Source organism: Danio rerio, chromosome 14 (assembly GCF_052040795.2).
Source record: "Danio rerio strain M-AB ecotype USA chromosome 14, GRCz13ab, whole genome shotgun sequence".
In the NCBI taxonomy this organism is placed as follows: Eukaryota; Metazoa; Chordata; class Actinopteri; order Cypriniformes; family Danionidae; genus Danio; species Danio rerio.
In genome coordinates, this window is record NC_141034.1 from 30,389,506 (window position 1) to 30,414,077 (window position 24,572).

The 24,572-nt window shown below is 34.4% G+C and overlaps 1 protein-coding gene across 10 annotated transcripts in view; it reads left to right on the plus strand.

Annotated features, from left to right (window-relative positions):
- Positions 1 to 24,572, plus strand: part of LOC147833965 (uncharacterized) — an 82,399-nt gene that overhangs the window by 10,309 nt on the left and 47,518 nt on the right. The window contains exon 4 of one of the 10 annotated variants that reach the window (XR_015507511.1): positions 23,170 to 23,408. The exons of the other annotated variants lie outside the window; for them this stretch is intronic. The gene's annotated coding sequence lies outside the window, so the exon portion shown is untranslated. Of the gene's footprint in view, positions 1 to 23,169; positions 23,409 to 24,572 lie in introns of those variants that run through there. 10 annotated transcript variants of the gene reach the window in all.

Here is a 24,572-nt window from a genome sequence, read left to right on the forward strand (position 1 = left end):
TCAGTTCAGATTTCAGTGTTGAAGTTCAGTTTCGTTCAGTTCAGTGTGGTTTATTATTCACTGCTGAGAGTTCAAACACTGAAGAGCAAATCCATCGATGTGCAGCTCCACAAGTTCCGAACCTTGCAAGCCAGTGGCGACTCTAATCTACAGTTAAAGTGAATGAATTATTAGCCCACCTGAATTATTAGCCCCCTGTATATTTTTCCCCCAATTCCTGTTTAAAGGAGAGAAGATTTTTTTAACACATTTCTAAACATAATAGTTTTAATACCTTATTTCTAATAACTGATTCCTTTTATCTTTGCCATGATGACAATAAATAGTATTTACTAGATATTTTTCAAGACACTTGTCTTACACAGCTTAAAGTGACATTTAAAGACTTAACTAGGTTAATTAGGTTAACTGGGCAGGTTAGGGTAATTAGGCAAGTTATTGTATAACAATGGCTTGCTCTGTAGACTATCAAAAAATAAATAGCTTAAAGGGCCAATAAATTTTACCTTAAAATGATTTAAAAAAAATTTTAAAACTGCTTTTATTCTAGCGGAGATAAAACAAATAAGACTTTCTTCAGAAGGAAAAATATTATCAGACATGCTGTGAAAATTTCCTTACTCTGTTAAACATCATTTGGGAAATATTTAAAAAAGAAACAAAAATTCAAAGGGGACTAATAATTCTGACTTCAACTTATTATAACTTAAATTCTGACTTTAACTTATCAAATTATATAGAAGATCTAGAGTAGTTCAACTTCTGAACTTAATTAAGTGACTTTGTTTGCGGAATCAAAAATCACAGTGGAATCCAAAAAAAAACTCTAATGAACCAGTTATTTTTAATGAATCAAAAACTTACAGTGCAAAGTGATTCACAAACAAATGAATCAAATGAACTGGGTATTTTTACTGATTCAGAAGTTTACAGCATAACCTGTGTAGTTCAGTTCAGAAATAAAGAACAATATTGAAATAGTTCTTTTACTGAATGAAAACACAGTTCAAACTATATAATCTGATTCATGAACAAGTACTTTTTTATTCATTTTACAGAATTAAAATGATACAGCAGAACCAGAGTAGTTCAACTTCTAAACATATAACAAATAAAGTGGTTCTGTTTGCTGATTCAAAAATCACTGTGGAATCCAAAAAAAAAGACTCTAATGAATCAGTTATTTTTAATGAATCAAAAACCTACAACGTAAAGTGATTCAAAAACAAACTAATCAAATGAACTGGCTGTTTTTACTAATTCAGAAGTTTACAGGTTAACATGGGTAATCCAGCTCTTAAATAAATGAGGATATTTAAATGGTTCTTTTTATTAAATGAAAATACACCGTTCAAACTTTATAATCAGATTCAAGTACAAATTTACTTTTTTTATTCTTTTTTACTGAATTAAAAACATACAGCAGATCCAGAGTAGTTCTGAACTTATAACTCTAATAAAGTGGTTCTGTTTGCTGAATCAATAATCACTGTGGAATCCAAACAAAATATATATTTTTTATGAATCTGAATGAATTTTTTATGAATTTTTATGAATCAAAAACCTACAGCGCAAAGTGATTAACAAACAAATGAAGCAGCTAATTTCACTGATAGTTAACAGCATAACCTGTTTAATCCAGTTCAGGAATAAATTACAATATTGAAATGGTTCTTTAATAAAATCTGATTCATGAACAAATGTATGTTTTTGATTCCATTAACTAAATCAAAAAAATACAGCACAACTATTTGATTCATGACTAAATTCACTCTAATGATCCGGTTCTTTTGATTGAATCAGAAGCTTATAGTGCAACCAGTAAACTCCAAATCACAAAAAAAACACTAATGTGCTGGTTCTTATCAATTAATCAAAGTTTTTACAATGCAACACTATTATTATACTAATGCAGTCTGACTCCCTGAAAAATTATTCTATTGATCTGGTTCTTCTTCTTCAATCAGAAGAGAATGTGTAGTTAAAGATTGTAAATATTAGGAATGAAATATGCTTTTTGGGGTGCCACGGTGCCTCACAACACGAAAGTCCTCATGTTGGAGTGGGTTTTTCTCTGGGTGCTCTGGTTTCCCCACAGTCCAAAGACATCCGCTATAGGTGAATTGAATAAACTGAATTGTCTGTAGTGTATGAGTGTGTGTGAATGTGTATGGTGGTTTTCCAGTACTTTGTTGTGGCTGCAAGGGCATCTGCTGCGTAAAACATATACTGAGGTAGTTGGCGGTTCATTCTGCTGTGAATCTTTGAAATAAATACTAAGCCAAAGGAAAATGAATGACTGAATATGCATTTGATTTGTTTAATGTTGTTGTTTAGTATATAGACCAGTTTTTCTAATATAAAAATGAAGTCTGTAAATCACAAAAAAAATACATTTCAAGTAAATTTGTGATTCTTTTCCAAATATTTTATGTACATTAGTCTTCTAGTCAACACAATCATTCAATTTGTTTTCAGATGTAATATTTTATCTTGCTGAAGCTGAAGTTACTCGCCTATTATATTTAGACAGGTGATGGGTGAGGCCCAGACGTACGGGTTTATGGATTATAATTGTTCAATGTATAATTAGACTTGAAAGAATCATCCAGTCTGAGCCTGAAGCAACATTGATGAGAAATTAATGGAATGTCACGTCTCTCACACAAAGAAGAGTCTTGGTGCAGTGTCTCGTTTAAAAAGACTATTTAAATTCAACTGGTGTATGTCACAACAGACAGACACAGCAAATGATTAAGACACAAAGGCCTTGGCTGCACACCAAACTTACAAAGCCACTCCTGTTAATAACAGACAGGAAGTGGAAAATGGCACGAAACATTTTCAGAAATCACATTGAATTTTTTCTAATGCAATTTGCAGGCCATTTGTACACAGGGTATCTGCGGGGTCTTAAAAAGTCTTAAATTTCAAGAACAAATTCTTAAAATTCTATTCCCCAACAATTTATCTTAATAATTTTTTTTCTTTAATTTAAGCTTATATTTAAGTTTTTTTTTTTATTGCAAAGAGATACAATTTACAATAGCTGTTAGAAATATTTCAGAGCAATTGCTCCAAATTAACTTCTTAATTACCATGGAAAGAAAACTAAAACCAATTACACAGTTTCTCATTTTACGTTATCTTCTGTTCATACACAAACTGCGGAAGTAAGGGCTAGTAGATATAATATTTATAAATAGGCATGCAACCTAAGGATTTATTACAGAAACGCATTAGATTGAATAAAAGTTACAGTCAGTAAATTTTGACCAAAAGGCAACAAATATATATTTCTGATCATTTATGCAATTGTCTCCACAATAAATACAGTTTTAACAATGTTAAACTTGTCATTTTTTGTCAAAAAGAAATATTATGTTGAAATAAATACGTGTATACAACTATAATTTGTTGTGCAACTAGTATGTTGCTAAGAAATTATTTAGGTGGCAAGCAAAAAAAAAAAAAAATCCATTGGCCCAACAGGGCCATTAGAAATAATCATTAGTGTTTAGCCCTCTATAGGTCTAAAATGTCATTCACGATGGTCTTTAAAGTGTCTTAAAATATCTTAAATTTCAAAAACAAAATTTTAGGCCTAAAAAAGTCTTAAATACACTAAAATATTGTGTTATGTGTCTTTTTTCTCCTCTCAATTAAAGCTACACAATTAGGTCGACATCCATCCAATTACCAACAATCCATCTTAATGCAACCTTATTTTGTATGTTTAAGCGTTTTATTGCAAAGAGATACAATTTACAATAGCTGTTAGACATTTTTTTATAGCAATTCCTCCAAATGAATTCTCTTATTCCCCAGGAAAGAAAACTAAAAACAATTACACAGTTCCTCATGATAATAACAGAACTTCTATACAGAAGTTAGGGGGATTAGACATAATATTTATGAATAGGATTTATTACAGAAACGCATTAGGTTAAATAGAAGTTATAGACAATCATATTGGACCAAAAGCCAACTAATATATATTTCTAAACATTTATGCAATTGTCTCCACAATAAATATACTTTTAACAATGTTAAACTATGTTAAAAATGTGTAATTTTTCTGTCAAAAAGAAATAATGTGTTGAAACAATTAAGTGTATACAACTAGAGTTTTCTTGTTTTGACACAGTATGTTGCTAAGAAATAAATGCATTTGGTGGCAAGCAAAAAAAATCCATTGGCCCTGTATAAGTGTAAAATTAAATTTATAATGATCTTAAAAGGCTCTTAAAATTGTCTTAAATTTGACTTGATGAAACCTGCAGAAACGATGTACTAAACGTCATTTAGTGTCACAGCGATTGTCAACGTCATTTGGCTTTGGTAAGAAACCACAAAGTTATTGTGATGCCATCACTAATAGTGCTTCAATTTGTGGTTGCGTCATTGTCCATGCTAGAAACATCGGTTGCGAGTGAAAACTCACCAAGCAGCCGCACGAGAAAACAGTTGAAGGATTAAGACGTCAAGCATGTGAAAATTGATGCTGCCCTAAATGAAAGCAGTTCTGTCATCTCTCTTTACAAAAGTACACATCAACATTTACTGCTGGCAGAACTCAGGGCACAATGGAAAACAAAATCCACCTTGTGTTATGACCTGCAAATATAGTACACGAAGTAGACGTAGTGTAAAAATCATGCATATATGAATATTGTGAAGTGGGGGAGGGGGGGTGTTGAGTCGAAGTAAAGCCTTTGGCCGTTGGAGGTAAAGAAATGTTAATCCTGATTTAAACGATCTGGCACTTTACAAAATACGAGACAATTACACGGATAATTATACCAAGCCTTCACACAGTGCCCGTGGGTCACAATTAGCATAATGCAGGCTTCACACAAGGAGTACTCGAGCGTCTCCAGGTGTGCCTGATACAGTGCACAGACCTACTGGGGAGGTGAGGAGTGTGTATATGTGTGTGGTGTGTGTGTACAGGTGTGAGAGTGTGTGCGTGTTTGGTGGTACTGTTATTGGGGTTAGTATAAATACTTATTTGCAGCAACTGCCATTTTGATTTATGTCTTGATCTGTATTAAGTCCTTTTCCTTTGTGTTTTTGTCTTGGTTTTCTCATAGTATTAAAGGATCAGAAAAGGAATGTTATTAAAGGAAATAAAAATTTCACAACACAGTTTGGAAAAACATTGGCAAATTTGGCTTGTTCAACTGAAGGATGAAGGTGAAGACAGTCAATACAACTGTGTCTTGTGATTGACAAAGATTTCTTTAAATTTGACAGAGATAAAAAGCTTGATTATTCACCCCAAATTAAAATGTATTTGCCTGGAATTCAATGACTACCGGTTTCCAACATTCTTCAAAATATCTTTTTGTGTTCATCTGGACAATGGAACTTAAACAGGTTTAGAACAAGTTTTATCCCTAACCCAGACATGAAAATTGTTATTAATTACTCACCCTTACGTTGTTCCAATCACTTATGACATTTGTTTGTCTTTGGAACACAACTTAAAATTTCTGAGGTGAAATCTGAGAGCTCCCTCATCCTCCAAAGACAGCAAGTGTCCTGACTCCTTCATAGACTAGAATAACACATCCTTAAAACAGAACATATGCCTTCAGTGGTTAAATCGCAATGTTAAAAAGCCATCCAAGAATACTTTTGTGTGCACATAAAAACTAAAACAACAACTTTATTCAACAGTTTCTTCTCCTCAGTGTCAGTATAGGGCGCACATTCACTAGTGCCCTGTGCACTGATGTATGTCTGTGCGTGGCTACCTCTGTTTGCAATTAAGCACATGAGCATGCGACATATTACGTCAATTAGTGTCATTCACATAAAGAAAACATACACCCTATACTGACTCTGAGGAGAAAAAAAGCCATTTTTATTTATTTTTGTGCACACAAAAGTATTCTTATAGCCAGATTGAACCTTGCTGTTAGTGGAGGATCAGGGAGCTCTCACATTTACCTAAAATATCTTAATTTGTATCCTGAAGACAGGTGAAGTTTTCAGGGGTTTGTAATTATTAACATAATCTTCATTTTGCTGCTTACTGCTAAGGCACAATGCAATTCACTATAACACACTACACAATAACAGTATTATTCACCACGCATTATAAGCAAGAAGCAACCTTCGATCGCTATAATTCAATGCACAAATAAATACACAGCCGTTTGTATTTTGACTCTGCAGTAAAAACACGAATGAACATGCTGTTGTGTCTTTAACAACTTTTAAAGCTTATTTTGTTTATATAAACCATGCAATTGGTTTTATCGAAGACCGGTAAAGACCACTTAAACTAATAAATAGAAGAAATCACATTTTTTGTCCAATAATCAGGGTCTGTAGACAGTGTTGCGGAAAGTTACTTTTAAAAAGTAATGCATTAAAATATTGAGTTACTCCCTAAAAAGATAACTATAAGTGCATTACTTTTATGGAAAATAATACACTATGATGCTTTTGAGTTACTTGTTTATACCTGCCTTGATTTCTTTCAGAACTTGCAAGGTATTTTTCTTCTTTTTTTTTTTTAAATAATAGAGGAGCTCCGCATTTAACGACACACTGTATAACCCACGCCTTAATTTACCTTTTTAAAAAACTAATTAAAAAAGTTGATGTTACCTTCTGAGAACTTTCTGACACTATACATGCTGTATATACAGATTAATGAACGTTGAAAGCAATGTGTTTGCTACTTTTGTATTAGATCAGCAAAAGTAAAATTTTGTCTGTTATTGCAGGGAGCTCATTTTCTCATTGAGTGTGATTCAATGTGATTACACATTTTAATTCAGCAAATTATTTTTTAAAGCATATTAACTAATCTAAAAAGTAACTCGAGTTACATTTTAAAAATATTATTAATATTATTACCTAATTTTTTGTTACTTTACTCATTACTTAGAAGAGTAATATTATTTTGTAATTCTCGTTACTTGTAATGCCTTACCCCAACACTGTCTATAGAGAATTAAAGCCACAATGCATTAGTAGGCAAATCTGATATTGCGAAGCGAATTGAGTGAAGTGTTTTTTCATATGATATGGGCAAACAGTCTCATTAATATCTATGACAAACTAACCCATTACAAATGACTAGTCATTACTTCCCACAGAACACATGTGGCATTGACACAATATAATATCTAAACCCAAAAGACTGCATATACTGTAAATACAGTATATAGAAAAATGTCTATTAATATTGTAATGACTGACTTGACATGTATTTGCAGAGTTACATAGAGTTAAACGATATGGAGCCAGATCAGTCTCAAAAATACTACATTTACAAAATAAAATTCATACATGCACAGCACAATTTGCATTACAATATCTAAAAAATTGAAAATCGGATTTGTGTATTTTTTAACTGTTTTGAACTTAAGAATCGTATTTTGAATTTCTTGAATTTGCATATTTTTGAATCGTCTTTGGAACTTATGAATTGGATTTGTGTATTTGTGTATTTTGTTTTGAATTAATTAATTGGATTTGCGTATTAATGAATCATGTTTTGAACTAAAGAATTGGATTTGTGTATTTATAATTCATATTGTGAATTTACCAATTGGATTTGTGCATTTTTTTTTATCGTGATTTGATTTTACAATTTGGATTTGCATATTTATGAATTGTATTTTGAATTTACAAATTCAAGTTGTGTATTTTTAAATCATGTTTTAAATTTACGAATTGGATTTGTGGGCGACGCGGTTGCGCAGTAGGTATTGCTGTCGCCTCACAGCAAGAAGGTCGCTGGTTCAAGCCTCTGCAGGGTCAGTTAGCGTTTCTGTGTGAAGTTTGCTTGTTCTCCCCGCTTTCGCATGGGTTTTCTCCAGGTGATCTGGTTTTCCCCACAAGTCCAAAGACATGCAGTACAGATGAATTAGGTAGGCTAAATTGTCTGTAGTGTATGTGTGTGAATGAGAGTGTATGGGTGTTTCCCAGAGATGGGTTGCAGCTGAAAGGGCATTCACTGCATAAAACGTGCTGGATAAGTTGGCGGTTCATTCCGCTGTGGCGACCCCAGATTAATAAAGGGACTAAGCTGAAAAGAAAATGAATGAATGAATGAATGAATGAATGAATTGGATTTGTGTAGTTTTGAACCGTGTTTTGAATTTACGAATTGGATTTTGTAAATGTGAATGGTGTTGTGAATGTATGAATTTTATTTTGTAAATGTATTATATTTGAGACTAATCTGGCTCCATAAAAAGAATGTCTAAAAGAGGGCCATCAAAGTGAAGTGTTACCAATTTTTGGTTGCAACAATCTTCTTTAGTGCAATATTTAATCAAAATAGAATTACTTTTCTAGCAACAACATTATTTTTTCACTCACAATTTCACGACCCAATCAATTCCCAATGGATAAAGTCAAGTCAAGTCCTGACCTGCATGCACTCTCGTTTAATATCTTCTTTACTACACACTGTCAGAGGTATAAATTAACAAACAAATGTTGACCTCACTCTTTTTTTAATTAAAATGAAGCTCTTAATACATTTATTATTTATAGCTTGGTCAGTTAAGGAGATTTGATGTATTCAATTAGAGCTCCCAATACACTTTTCAAGAGAAAACCGATTCGTCTTTTGGGACACATCATGAATTGATTTTTGCTCAGAAAACATCCTTTGAATTAGCTTTAGATAATCTAAACAGACTAATTATGCATTTTAGTGCTATATTTCGCTGTTTAACTGCCACATTGCTGGTTCATGCGTACCAGTGAGCTCCTAAATGCTGTTTAATTGCATGATTCTCCTAATAGGGGCCTTGGAGGCAGATCTTATGACATCTCTCTTTCTGGATGTTATAGCCACCTCAGGACGGCCATCTGTACAGCCAGCTTGGCTTCTCTCATTAGATCACCATCATCTATTGCAGACGACGTGTTCACAGCCAAAACATCTGTCTTTACTGTACATCGTGTTTGTTGGGGAACTATAATCCAAGCTGGTCTGTAGGCACAAATACAGCAAATTCACTAATAGGCAAAAGCCATTTGGTGTTTTGTCCATAACATCAATCCTCATGTTATTTTAAATCTGACTACTACTCTTCTGTGCAAGATAAAAGTAGATATTGTGAAAAATTCTGGCAGATGACCATTAACTTCACATGACAAAATGGTATGATTTCTCAGAATAATTTGTAAAAATGAACAAAAGCAAATAAATTAAAAATTCAAAGACATTTTTTTTTCGTAATAACCGTCCTAAATAACACTATTTTGAACATTTGAATTTGTTCAATAAATGTCTTAATGACCCTATAATTTTAAAAAGATCACTACTGATTATCTTTTTAAAATTTTCCATGAAGTAACACAATAAACCCAAAGTATACGAGATGAGACTTCTGTCTGTTATGTCTGACCATTTCAATGCATCAAAAAAAAAAAAAGAAAAAAAAAAAGAATACAACAGCTAATGGCTTTGTTATATTTGACGCAATATTTGCATTTATGCAATTGTATGTTGGGGATAGCCTATGTGTTCAAACAGATGTCATGGTTACTCATTTAGGATATCATAACAGTACTGGCATGTACATATGCAAACATCAGATGTTATCTCGTCTTTCCATAAAATTGCCACCTTAATGCAGTCTGCATGCTTGGCTTGTAGGACTTTTAAACTTGATCACCTTCTTTTATTTCCTGTTTTCTTTTTAGATGCATTTTGTCTCTGTTGCATTCGTATTTTCAAACCACACCAGAGTTCATTGGGTAATGGACCAACATCCACTTTTCCAGCGGTCTCTGTCTGCTACACCAGGATTCAGATGACAGTGTTCACACTTATTTAAAGTTTATTATTGTCAGAGTAATGAGAAGTTGCTGTGGAGTTCATTTTAATCTAACCAAAATGTAAACTAGGCAAGAAATTTCATGACAAAACTGCTACAGAAGAAAATCATTTGAAAATTAGCAAATGGTAATATTTATAAAATCTGAGAGCTCCCTTATCCTCCATAAATATCAAGTAGGGTGTCAAAATGAATTGTTTCTTCCATACACTGTGATGCAAACATGAACAATTCAGTAGTGGTTTAGTAATAACCATAACCAGTTATTATGAACTGACGTTTTTTTTAAGGGAGGAGACTGTGAGTAATTAAAACACTCCAACTACTTAAAATCTAGATAACTGTGCACAATTCACTGCTTGTGAGTTTTCTGGACAGTCTTTCACTGACAGGGAAGTAAATCCAAACCCAGCTCGGGGAAAAATTACAGCTGTAAACTCCCTCTCACACACACACACACACACACACACACACACACACACACTCTCTCTCTCAGGTAACGTTTCACCTTCTTTCTCGGCTGTTACAACAATAACGTTACTTTTGTATCCAGACACGAGTGTGACTACAGAGTAAGTTTTCTTTACAGCGTCACCATCTATTATGGATCAGCTGATAGCCATGGCTGATTAACATTGGTGTCCATGTCACGGTTTGCTGAACTGCACCAGAACTGCGCTGACCGTTAGAGTCCAATTGCAGCCTTTTCTGTTTAGCATGATCAATCATAGGCGTTTAAGAGTTCAATCAACAATGCTCAAAAAGCAAGCGGGATAATATTTACATTAGTTTATATGCTATAAATGCTCAAGTTGTTCTTTACATTCTTTACAGGTGAAATTAAAGGTACTGCAGATATACTATATGCTTTTATAAAAGAACAAAATTGTATGACAAATAATATAAAATATGAATATGTTTATAAATTATACATTTTAATACAAGAATTATTGTGTTGCTAAATAAAATATTAAAATGTTTAAGCATCGTCAGTGCACTGTGATGTGGCAAGATATCAAATTGAATCGAATTGATGGCATGATAATCGTAATCGAACCAAACCAAGAGACCAGTGTAGGTTTACACCCCTAATATCAAGATTCCCGACTCATTCAGGGTTTAGGAAAATCTTCAAAACAGACCATTTTTAAGAGGTTTAATTGAAATATTATCAAGCCACACAAAATACTTTAAAATAATGAGTTTAATCAATTGTTTTATCTTGTCAGTGTCAGTATAGGGTGCATGTTCATGAGCTCTGTGCTGTGTATGCATATTTTTTGGACTTTGGAGTCTGTAGTCGGGACCGTTGCTTTCTGTAGAGTATGAGGGAGCACTTAGATTTCACTTGAAATATCGGATTATATTTGATTAACAGAATTATGCATTTTTGGGTGAACTATCCCTTTGACATTTCAATAACACTTATATTCTTTAGTTTGACATTCTGTGTTCAGGCAAGAGTCTTTGACTACTTTGACAACATGGGTTTTGTGTAATTTAAAGTAACCAACATTTCTTTATATTGTAAAACAGGTATTATTACTTTAGTGTTAAAATATGTAGTTGCTTTTTACAGTGCAGAAATTAATTTAGGGTCAGCCTTTAAAACTTCTCAGGTAAATAAAACTTGTGTTTAAATGAACAAAAAATCCATTGCAACAGATTACAGCAGATCCCTATAGATACAGATAACTTTATCTGTTTTCTACTGCATTTTTCCTGCAAAGTTGACCATTCAGTGATTAACCGTTGTAATTTAAGTCCTGTGAAGCCATTGGTCTATCTGAGTGCATGTCATTATGGTCTCTCTGGCTTCAGTCCAGGCCCTGAGGGCTGCTGTCATGGACATCATCAGGACTTCCTCTTCTTGAGCAGCAGGGCCTCTTGCCAACACTACAGACACAACAGGGGGGTTAAACCAACTAAAGACTACTCAGCTTGTCAGGTTTGAGCTTATAGACTCCTTTGGCTTGACATTCTGCAACCCTGCAATCATTAGAAATGTTCAAACCGACTCCGTAGGACATTTTCTGTGCATTGCCAAAGCAATCACGCTAATAAATTAGTTCCCCTGCTGCAATCACGAGCACAATTCATTTCCATTGTATTACCAGACTCTTCAGTCAAATAATTAATTGTGCGCACATTGACATAACTGAGAAAAAAATGAGGCAGAAGAGTCTGTCCGCGAAGTATTTCTGTGGATAGCAAACAATAGCAGCTCGCATTTGTCTCCCCAAACTGCCAGGCGCAATGGTGCGCCTCCCGCTGTAATTTATGCAGGGCTGAAAGCCGTTCCAGCGTGGATCAGGCCTTCTGCTGGTTTCACTCATCCTGGTGCCCAGACCTGCTCTCTTGTTCTTCCAAACAACTGTGACTGTTTTAATTCTGCTCACTGATTAGCCCGAATCAATTAAAATCGCCATGCTGGGCCCAACAGCAGCCCAGCATGGGGCACTTAGAAACACATTCATCAGACCCGGCCTCTTAATCATGCTTTAATTACAGCGGCTCTAGAGAGATGAAGGGCTACATTAGTGCAGTGCTGCTTGTTCCTGCTATGCGAACAGTAAAGTTGCCTCACTTGAGCAAAATAGTTTGCTTCTAATGGCTGTAATTGGCCAATCGTAATTTTTCAGACAGGTAATAAAGTCTGAAGTAGGAGCCATTAGACAAAACAACCTGACATTTTTGCAAAATGCTGCTTTGAATGTTGAACTAATTTCAGACCCGTTTTAAACACATACTACTTTTACTGAACACAATCAACCTCGTATTACTATTACTAAACAAGGTGATTTTCAGGATCGGTTTAGCGGCAGCTAGAGCCAAAACAATTTAATGACAATTTGCAACTATTTTTACCTTTTGGCAAACTAGTGGAGAAATCATTTGAATCTCATCTGTACAATTTCTTTTTTTCTTACTAGGGCTGCATGATGAATTAAAATCGCAAGCGCTGCAATTGTTATGCACATCTTGTCAGGGAAGCACAATTCTTTGATCGGTTGTAAATTTCCTCCAAAACCCAGAGGGGACTATCATGTGCAAATATACAACAAATTAGAAACCAAGGAAATCCCTATTGTATAGAGGGTTCCTGAATACACAGATTTAACAGCTTTTATTGATTCAACATGACTAATAATCACACTACTACAGAATCATTTCACAGGATTTATTTCAAACACTCAACTGAAGTTATCAAGTAAGTTTGGAGCAAAAAACATTATTAGTTTAGTCTATTTATTTATAAAGCAGAATAAAACAATATATAGAGTACATCCAACATACCACACACTATCAAAGATAAAAAAAACAAGACACCAAAGTCTTAAAAGCTCTTTCTAGGTGGTGTAGTTTTAGTTTCCTTCTGAATAAAGATTCGTTGGAAATTGTTCTAATGCAGGGTTTCTCAACCTTTTCACTTCAGGGCCCACTTCTTTCTCTGATCAATTTTTGAAGGCCTACCTGTCTGACATTCTCTAAAATGTTTGTATGAATGGTTGTTGTGCCTTGTATTATTTTCTATTATCAGCATTTTATAAATAAATATAGAATTTTATTTAAATAATATATATATATATATATATATATTAGGGATGGGAAGATTAACCGATATGTATCGATACGCGGTCATGCGCGTGCACGATGCGAGTGCATCGGTTGAGTAGCAGAGGATGAATGAAATTTTGGAAGCAAATCGAGATACATCGGTTTTTGCGAGATGCATCGATTTTTCCGAGATACAGCTTATATTTTTAATATAGAATGTATTTTTTATTTATTAACAAGTGTTGTCAACCTGTTTTTGGCGCATAATTTAATCGACCTACATAAAGTAAGCCTTAACAACGGATTTGCGGATGTGCACACACTACAACTCAGTGTATCAGGTGTGCGGATGAAGCTAGTGGAGCGCCCTCAGAAAGTGCGAGAAGCAAAACAAACATTTTATTCCCCACTGAGTTTTAAATCTAAAGTATGGCAAGCAACATTATGGATTTAAGGATGGACGACATGACAGGACAGATGCAATTTGCAAAATGTGCCGCGCATCTGTAAAATACGCGGGCAGTACGACTAATCTGAAATCTCACTTGAAGCAGCGCCACGGTGTTGTTGTGAAAGCATCTTCCAGTGTTTCTGCATCCCCGGCTTTCGCACTGCTTCAACCAGCTCCAAAAGTGGTGAGAAAAGCATTGCAAGTTTTTTTTCCGTGCGCAACAGTTCTGCTCGCTCTACGCCAATAACGAATGCTATTGCATTGTTCATCTGCAAAGATATTCAGCCTAGTGTCACGGAGAACGAAGGTTTTAAACACCTCCTCCTGTTAATTTTTATTTAATTATAATAATAATAATATTAATAATAATAATGATAAAAATAATTGGGTGTCACGGTGGCACAGTGGGTAGTTTGACCACTTCACAGCAAGAAGATTGCTGGTTTGTTATATTTTTATTAGCCTGTTGTTTACAGTGACAGTGATGTTTCAAAGCAGCATAACACTGCTAGTTCACAACCTTAAGTTTTGAATAATCAGTGGCAAAATATCTTTGTAAAACTTGTTTTCATAGTTGAAAAGTTAAATCACAATTCTTGTTGTGCAATGCTAAATTTATTTATGTTGAAAGAGTGCAAATATATACATATTTTTTAATTGATATTGCACTTATACATTCTGTTTATCTTGAAAATACTTAAATAATATGTGCTATATGTTCTAAAATGGCCCTCTACTGTAAACTGACACTCTGGCTCTGAGAGAAGAGCCAGTTTGTAAAAAAAAGTCTTGGTTTTGCTTGGTTTATAAATAATCAAACTCATTCAATGGCACAGTATCCTCTTTCACATCATCTCATAAACTTGATCTAATTAGTGCTGAAATATCGCATCGTATCGTGATATGGGTGTGAATCGTATCGTGTTGCATCGCAATATGTCACAAATGTATCGCTAATATATCGGATCGTATTCTTTGTATCGAGATGCGTATCGGATCGGCATTATAGCTTAGATGCCCAACCCTAATATATATATATATATATATATATATATATATATATATATATATATATATATATATATATTTTTTTTTTTTTTTTTTTTTTTTTTTTTACAAAACATATACAGATTCAAAGAGTAGCACAGGTCAACAGGGAGATTGCAAAAGAGCAGCTTCTGCTTTAAACTGGACTGACTGAACATCTATTGTTTAATATCTATTATTCAAAAATATACAGACAAATATAAAATACAGTAAAACACCCTAAATCTGTTTAAAAGCATCAATCTGATGACGGCTGAGTTTGCAGCTGGATATTATTGGGAGTTCTCTGACAGGAACAGTGAACAGCTCTGCCAGTGTCTGAAGCTCATATGCAAGTTTATTTTAAATTCTATGGTAGAAACACCACTGAGCCTCGCTAGATCCACGGATCTGTTATAAAACACTCACAGGACAATAATTTAAACAACTATGTGAATATATTAAGTTGTTCACACAAAAATACACAAAGAGAGACTTTCACTTTATGCATATTTTGTGAATGAACAGCGTGTAGTTGCAGACGCGATCATGAGGCTGTTTTTGCACCGTGTTTAAAGTAATCAATCAGAGAACAGGAGAAGTGCAATACTTTGATCATTTTAATATAGCATATTAATAATGAAATTTAAAAATTATAGTATAATGTTGGGAGTTAATTCTAAGCTATCTCGCGGACCACCTGCAGGATCGCTGAGGCCCAACGGTTGAGAATCTCTGTTCTAATGGACATAGGTATGGCATATTCCACATTTTAGGGTCTACTACAGAGAAAGTTCGATCTCCTTTTTTCTTTAATTTGAATCTGGGAACTATTAACATTTTCTGGTTCGATGACCTTAAACATTTGCCAGATATTTTAACAGTAATAAGATTTGAAAGATAAGTTGGAGCCTGGCCAATTAATACATTAAAAACATGCATTAAAATTTTAAACTCAATTCTAAAACATATCAGCAATCAGTTTAGCGAGCACAGGATAGGAGTAATGTGTTCAAACTCGTGGGTGCCAGAAGCCTGCATTTTCGACCACTTGAAGACGATTTATATATTATTGGGCAATACCCACATAAATTGTGTTACAGTAGTCCAAGTGTGATAATATACAGGCATGGATTAATCTCTTGAATTACGCACAAGTTAAAAAGCCTTTCACTTTGGCCAATAATCTGGAATAAACAAGATTTAACTACTGCATTTACCTGTTTATCAAACAGAAGGGCAGAATCCTGGATAAAGCCATAGATTTCTTACAGATGGGTTAATATAAATGGATATATTGTCCAACATTTATTAAATGTGGTATTTTTCCATGCTTTCATATGCTGAGAGGAGCTACAGAAACAGCTGTCAATGTCACAAAATTGTTACATTCAATTTCATTATTACATGACTAAATCATCTGTGATAATGAATGCGATGTTGCCAGCATGCGTTATTGCTTGTCAGTGAACTACAATTCTGTATAGTAAATGCTGCTCCATCTAAAAGCATGTGCACTATATAGAATTGACTACTGATTGCAAAACTGGCTTTACTGATCCAATAGCCTTCAGTTAATCACACAGCTCTAATTTATATTTTTTTCCCCAAATTTCCAACATTTGCAGGTTAATAGTTATAGAAAGCAAGTTGTTCTCTGTAAATAATTTTTTTTTTTTTTAACATATAATTTAGTAGAAGGTCGCGCAGTGGGTAGCACATTCGCCTCATAGCAAGAAGTTCTCTGGGTCGAGTCTCAGTGCAAAGTTGGTCAACTCACATTTCTGTGTGGAGTTTGCTTGTTCTCCCCGTGTTTGCGTGGGTTTCCTCCAGGTACTCCAGTTTCCACCACAAGTCCAAAGACTTGCGGTATAAGTGAACTGGGTAAGCAAAAATGTCCGTAGTGTATGTGTGTGTGTGTGTGAGTGAGTGTGTATGGATCTTTCCCAGTGATGGGTTGCAGCTGGAAGGGCATTCGCTGCGTAAAATGTGTGCAGGATAAGTTGGTGATTTGTCATGTTATCCTTCTTTGTTTTTGTCAGCATAAACCGAAATACATCATTTAGTTTGTTGTTTTGTTTGTTATTGCTAGGGCCAGACCGAATCTGCTGACATTTTTTTACCATTTCTGTGGAGAATTTTGTAAAAACAAAATAAAAATCTAATTTATGAGGAATGATTTTGGGAGTATCATAACTAAACCTTAATATATAAATTAAACAAAAAATAATACATTTGTAACTTTTGTTAATGTTTACAATGCAAATCCAATTAGGTCCACTTATTTGTTAAACAAAGCAAGTCTCTCATATGATAGAAAATATAACTTTACAAACTGTATTGTAAATAAATTATATGAAAATTTTAATATTACTATTATTATACCACAACAATATTAGTGAAATGATTTAAAAACTGATTAAATATAAATTTACACACATTTACATAAGTAAATACATAGACTCAATGATGGGCTAAAGTATATGGATTTCTGCGCACGCAGATTCTGTGTGGACCTAGTTATTGCACATTTTCATCATAGATAAATGAATAAAAACATATTAGCGACCAATACATAAAACAATTGGATTTTTCTGTAAGGTCAGGTTGGAAAAGCTGCGTGGTGTTATGAATACAAAGCACTTTGCTTTTTATCCTGACAAAGAGTGATCTGATGCTAGATATTTTTATAGGGTATCACAGATAAGCAATGAAGGATAACGTTATTTTAAAGGCAAATCAATAATGATTGTGGTTTGTCAATTAAAGCTGCTTTTACTCTAATCCTCCCCTCATTGTGGAAAGACTCCAGCATAAAGGGGAAAAAAGTGAATCACTTTAATGCCATCTAATGACGTTACCTCCAAAATAGCCCCATACTGCTGGGAACAAGCTAATCCATGCCTGGGCCTTTTCTAGTGGTCGTTTTCAAACTAGCCGCCACTCCTCCCACTCCTAAACCTCTCATGGAGAGCCAACACAATAGACACCTGCAGGATACGCCGTCATACCAGCTTCCCAAAACAAGTCCCTCATTACGAGCGGCAGGACTGGAGCTCACTGTATTATCACGAGTGATTAGTGCAGCGCTCACAATCACTTCCTAGCTTTCAGCTCTGCGGTGAGTGGGCATTCCAGCGCTTGCGTGGCCTTTCATCTGGTCATCACTTTTCATGGCATGTGGTGTGATATGAAAACATGCCTGCCCTGAAAGGCTAGTTTAAGGTGCACTTGGTATGAATTGTGGGTCGTGTATATTATCCTTGTTTTAACTTGAAAATGAATGAATGCTAAAATAATGTAAACTTACATGCAATGACAATAGGCATGGGCCGGTATAAGTTTCAGACAGTACAATAACCTTGAATAAAAATATCATCGTTTCACCGTATTATAAAATATGTCTTCTTTAAATGTCTGCGTTAAAAAAATTAAAATAAATAATTAATTTTTTACTCCATTGAACACATATTATATTTTAGGAAACATTTATAATATTTTGGAACAGTAAACATATCAGGTTAAATTATAAAAATAAATCATTGACTTCTGCTCTCTTCATTGATTTCAAAAATGCAGATTTTATGCAGAACACATTAAAAAAAACATTTTTTTAAAAACTTACATATACCTTAGAAACTTCTAGAGGTTTTAAAACCTTGACTTTTCCAAACCGTGGTAAACCTTTAAACCGGTTTTTGTCCCATGCATAGATGACAAATCTGCTACTAAAAGCTTTATTTGATATGGATTAGGTCGCTACACAGTGTAAAATTCTGGGCTCCACACAATCATTTTGTGTTAGGACAACATAAAGGAATTAAGTTAACTTACAAAATGTAAGTGGATTGAACATAAAACAATTAAGTTGTCCCCACAGAAAACACAGAAATAGTGTTGTTTCAGCTCATTTTAATTAAGTAGTTGGAACAAACATCAAACATCATTTTTAGTGTTAATAAAATAGTTGTCTTTACCTAAAACTAATTCAAAATAAAATAAATGACTAAAGTTTTCAAATCTAAATGTATAATATAAAAGCCAAATAGAAATGCAATTAAAATATGTATAAATACTACAATAGTGTCTAAAACACAATTTCATTATTTTCATTCATTTTCTTTTCGGCTTAGTCTCTTTATTAATTCGGGGTCGCCACATCAGAATCAACTGCCAACTTATCCAGCACATATTAAACACAGTGGATGCCCTTCCAGCTGCAACCCATCTCTGGGAAAAAATTATTATTTTAAATTCTTATACTAAAATAACACTGTCTTATTGAAATTATATGACCATACAAATACTATTCACTTAATTGGTCTCCATTATTGGCCTCTATTGCTCACTGAATAAATTAATCATGGCTGACTGCTAATGGCTCATTACTTTTTTAACTTCAAATTTTCCTAAATGTAAAAATGTCTTAATTACCCAGAGAAACGGGTCAGAATTTGGCCATCCAATCCTGTCTCATTCACGCATCCCATTGCCACAGGCCTCTATAGCTCTCAAGCATTCAGGACCTGAAAAGAACACAGATTAAAGCTTTCCTTTCGTTGTTCTCTACGTAAGCCCGTCTTCCTCTGAAAGCCCTCGGGCTTTGATGATTCACTTTTGTGACAGGTGGAATGGACATAAAGGATTGAGGAAATGAAGATATTTTAGAAGATATTCTTAGCTTTTTGTCCCGTTTTTGTTGCATGAAATCGCTGAAACAGATTGGGAGTTAATTGGTCACATGAATTTATGCCTGAGAAAATATTTACTTCAAGTCATATGTTGGCAGTTCACTTTGTGTGACATTTAGTGTGAGATCTATGCTTCTCCAAATACTTTCCTCGGATTCACACACACAGATCGTCCAATCACAGTCCATATCCCACCACTTTAGGGAGTTGTCTGGAGAGAGTTATTTCAGAGAGTCGGCGGTGGAGGTAGAGCATCCCTGCGTGCCAAGAAAAGCCCTCGCAAGGGAAGAGAGGAGGACAGATGGCCCTTCCATTTGAAAACAGTGTTTGGTGTGCTGCAAGAGACTCTGGAGATAGTTTGGACTTTTCTGCAAGTTAAGAGTCACAGAAAGCAGATGCTTCTGCATATGGTTTCTTTCAAATGATTCATTTCATTAGTGGGATTAGTGCCCTAAAACTTATTAGTATTTATTTGTTTTCTCGCTTCGTTCTTTCTAACCTTCTCTCAGGGTGCCTGCTGTATGTGTTCATACAGCGCGTTAAGATCAAATCAAGCAAATTCATCGTGCAAATCAAGTCCAAATTGCAACGCTGTTAACAATTTGTTTAAATTACACAGTATATAACTGTAAAATGAACTGAATTTTACTGTAAGAGATTTATACAGTATGTTACTGTATTTGAAAGTTACATTGTGAAAATTACTGTATATTTTACAGTATATACAATAATTTAAATACAACAAGAGAAATGGTGCTGTACATGTAAATACAAAATTCTTGCTGTAATTTATTTACAGTAAGTTACTGGCAAACTGCTGCCAGTAAGTTACTGTGGATTCTACAAGAAATTGTTAACTGTGTAGTTAGAGACAGGCAGCTATTTTTCCTCAGTGTCTACCTTTCTGTCATTGGCCCTATTTGTTCACCTAAACTTTTTATCAGGTATTATTTTCATTATGTTTATCTTATAATGGGGATAAAAATGGCAGTACACTATTTTTATTTTATGTGATTTGTGTTTTAAGCATAGACATACTTTCGCCAGTTAACTAGTCAGTTACAGATCTGTGGAAGTTATTATTTGTTTTAGCAAAGATATAGGGCCATATCATACACTCAGTGCAATAAAGCAAAACGTGTTTCTTGCAATTAATCGCTATTTTCAGACCAGCGCAACCCTAATTTTTTACATTTTGCACCGCATTGTTCAAGTAGCAAATCCATTTGCGCCACTTTGTGGACTCATGAGTATTCCGGTCTAAAAAGGAGGTGTGTTGAGGCGCATTGTTGGCAAGTTGCTATCCTGAGGAACTATAGTGAACCAACTAAATCCTGGTCTAAAGTCCAGCACAGAGCACATAGTTGCTCTGTACACACAGGATGTACAGCAATAAACAAATATCTTTACAAAAAAATTAAAGGATTAGAATGTAACAAAAATTATTATTTTCTACATAAATATAAAAACCACTGCCTTAATGCCTTCATATCAGGGGGCTTTTTCAATTCTTTCCTGACAATATGCATTTGTATAATGTTATTATTATTAGCAGTATTATTTATTATATGCATATTTATATTTGTTTTAATAAAAACTAGTTATAATTTGTCCACCTATCTGGTTTTGGAGACGTATGCATCACCATATGAGGCATAAGAATAGGATGTGTGTTTGGATATGACTCAGTTTTTTTTACCACATTACATTATTATTGACATTTAATTGTTTGCTGGACACTTAACGAATCAAATTAAATATGTAGGCTGATGGATGTTGTTACCAATAACGATAACATTAACATGGAGTTTGTTATTTTCTTTATTCCCACATGTAGAACTCACAACATTTGGTTGTTGTAATAAAGCATTTGTTGTTATTTGTAGTTGTTATTAGATATCTTGAGTTTGTGCGTGTGTGTGGTCAAACTGCAAACATAGAAAAGAAACAAATAAAGTATTACCAATTAATCAAAGCTATTTCACCTGATAGCTTACACATCCCATAAACTTTTACGACACTGGGAAAAGGAAAATATCAGTTTTAGAACAGTTTTACAGGTTATCTGCGCACAACAACATGACTCACTCGCTGAGCATTGTGTACTTTTTTGCTTGTGTTGTTTTTTATCCGAGGGTCCAATGCGATCTCCCGCATGGCTTTCTCTCAAAGGGGTCAGAACCCAACAAATGTCTTCAGTGGAGTGTGTACAACACAGTTTCCTTATCCACTAAAGTAAAGGAGTAAAGAGTAAAAGTAAACTAAAGAGAAAGTAAAGAGGCCGAATGGAGGAGGCTCATTCTTTATCCTCACACTGCAGATGGTCTGCTTAACTGTTTTCTAGCTGGTAAAGCATTCAGTTTTTCTACTTACAAATTCTGCCATGTAAATAGCAAATGCACCTTCTTTTTGGTCTCTATATAGATTGAGTTAGTTTTCCCACTATTCTGCCCTTCTGTCTGGATCCTTAAGATCACTAAATAATAATGTAGGTAGTAAGTCAGTTCAAATCTGTTTGATGCTTCATTCTGTGTGAAAAATAAAAATCAGGTCACTTTACAGTTTTGCGCAGGTTATTTTCTGTTTATAGCCCATATTTGTTTTTAGCTAGTTAGTTTTTTTTTTAACCTGATCCTAAATTTGTTTTATTAGATCTATATAGTGAGTTAGTCTTTACACTACTCTGCCATGGTCACAATATATTGTTTACTAAGATCATTACTGAACTGTTTAGTTAGTAAGTCAGTTAGGTTAGTTTTGCTCTGTTTGGATCAGTCTATCATGGCCACCAATAAACATATGCTTATTATATAATTAATTACTTTTTTATTTATTGTTTGTAAACTTTTATGTGGGTCTTTGTTTGTTTATCGAGCATAGACATCATAGAGCATATAACCACACTAGTTAGTTAGCTAATTATTTGGTAAGTTGGTAGTAAGTCAGGTAGATTTAGCTCCATTCCATCTACTTTGACCCTTCCGTCAAGGTCTGCATATTTTTGATCAGTTTTCACAATTAGTTCTTTCAGAATAAGTCTTCGGTTAGTTTGTCTACCTTTCTGTAAGGATCATTATGTGCTTAGGCTGCCTAAAATCAGATCACTTTGATCTGGAGTGGCAGATAATAAAGAATACAACAAGTCGGAGACAAAGAGCACAATATCAGAGACAAGCAGGTAATGAATATGGCATTTAGTGCAGAGGAAGTGGGCGTCCCTCATCAAGTGGGCAAACTCTCATTAGAGGCAAATCCCTGACAGATTTCACAAAGCACTCTTTTGAAGTCTTGGCTCACTCAGATACTGCCATTCAGAGTCTTCAGCTCTAAAGCTCCCGAAAAACCCCACATGAAACCCTTTCAACACTTTATAGACTAAACCTTTGACAGAAAAATTACTCTAATTTAAGGTCATCCTTACATTCTACCAAAAAAAAAGTTAAATGTTTTAATTATTTTGTGTGAGCACTTCAGTTTAACACTGACAGAGACAGAAAATACATGCTCGTCTACAAAAATAGAGAGTCATTAGACAAAATATTATCATTTAGAGTTAGCGTGGCTGCTCTGGGCAGGAGTGCAGAAAGTTGCACGCTGGGTAAAAATACCTTCCTCTCCCCGGCAGAGGTGCCAAGCCCCGAGGCAGAGGGGGCGTGGAGTTTGGTGGAGCTTGCCGGCACCTCGGAAAGCCCAGAGCAAACAATCTGTCGTGACAACAAGATGGTACCTTCATTATCGACTTCATCGCCCCACACCTTCTCCTCATCAGCAGAACGGGCTGACAGCTGAGGTGCCAAAGCTAGGCGGGCACTGCTGCTCGGCACTCTGGGAAAGGGACCGTTCCTGGTGTGCCTGATGTCCCAGGTGCTGCAGATCGCACATGCATACGCAAAAAAAAAACACTCACATGCAAAGTTACTGCACTCATACGCACATACACAGACAGAACAGCGCATACACACAACTACAGATACTGTTGTTCCAAAAACAATGATCAATCCGCGTAATCATCAAAGTAAAAATTTGATACAGACACAGCCAGACTTCACAACACAGGCATTCTTCGGAGTGTGGATTAAGCACAATTGAAATTTCTAAATGTTATTATTTAATATATTTTAGACTAGGGCTGCACAATACATCATTTCAACATTGATATCGCAATGTCAGTCGCAATTGTCACATCGCAAGTATGCGCATTGTTGAGTCTGGATTAATATATTATTTTGCCAGTGTTTTTTGAGCCTTCTGACTGTAAGCAATTTAAAAGCATTTAGGTGTAAAAAAAATTGTTACGTTTGTAACTTTGACAAATTAATAACGATTAATTTTATTGAATTGTTTATAAAACAAAGACTGTGCAGTATTATTTGACATTTGATTATTCAATTACTGTATACCTCAATACAGTTAGACTCTTCTGAAAACAATGCTGTTTATTTAATTTGTATATTTTTGTTTATTGAAATTATCTACGCTTGTATTGTTTTTTTTATTATTATTATTATTATTATTATTTTATGCACCCCCTATGAATCATCCCAATCAACCTAAAATTATAAACTCTTTCCAAATAAATTATATTAAAGTCATCTAGTGAAATTGTATTAATATCACAATAAACACTACCGGTCAAAAGTTTGGCGTCAGTTATTTTTCCATGTTTTTTTTTTTAAAGAAAATTATTATGTTAATCAAGGCGGCATTTAAAAAAATAATTAAATTGTTAAATATTTATAAAAATTTGAAATAAATGCTTTGTTATTGTATTTTATTACTATTACCATTAATAATAGTATTAATATTAATAATATTATTTATAAAGGCATACCGGTGGCGCAGTGGGTTGCATGATTGCCTCACAACAGGAAGGTCGCTGGTTCGAGCCCCTGAATTGACTGAATTTAATAAGTTAGATAGGCCGTAGTGTATGTGTGTTGGGTTGCAGCTGGAAGGGCATCCGCTGTGTAAAACATATGCTGGGTGAGTTGGCGGTTCATTCCGCTGTGGCGGTCCCTCATGAATAAA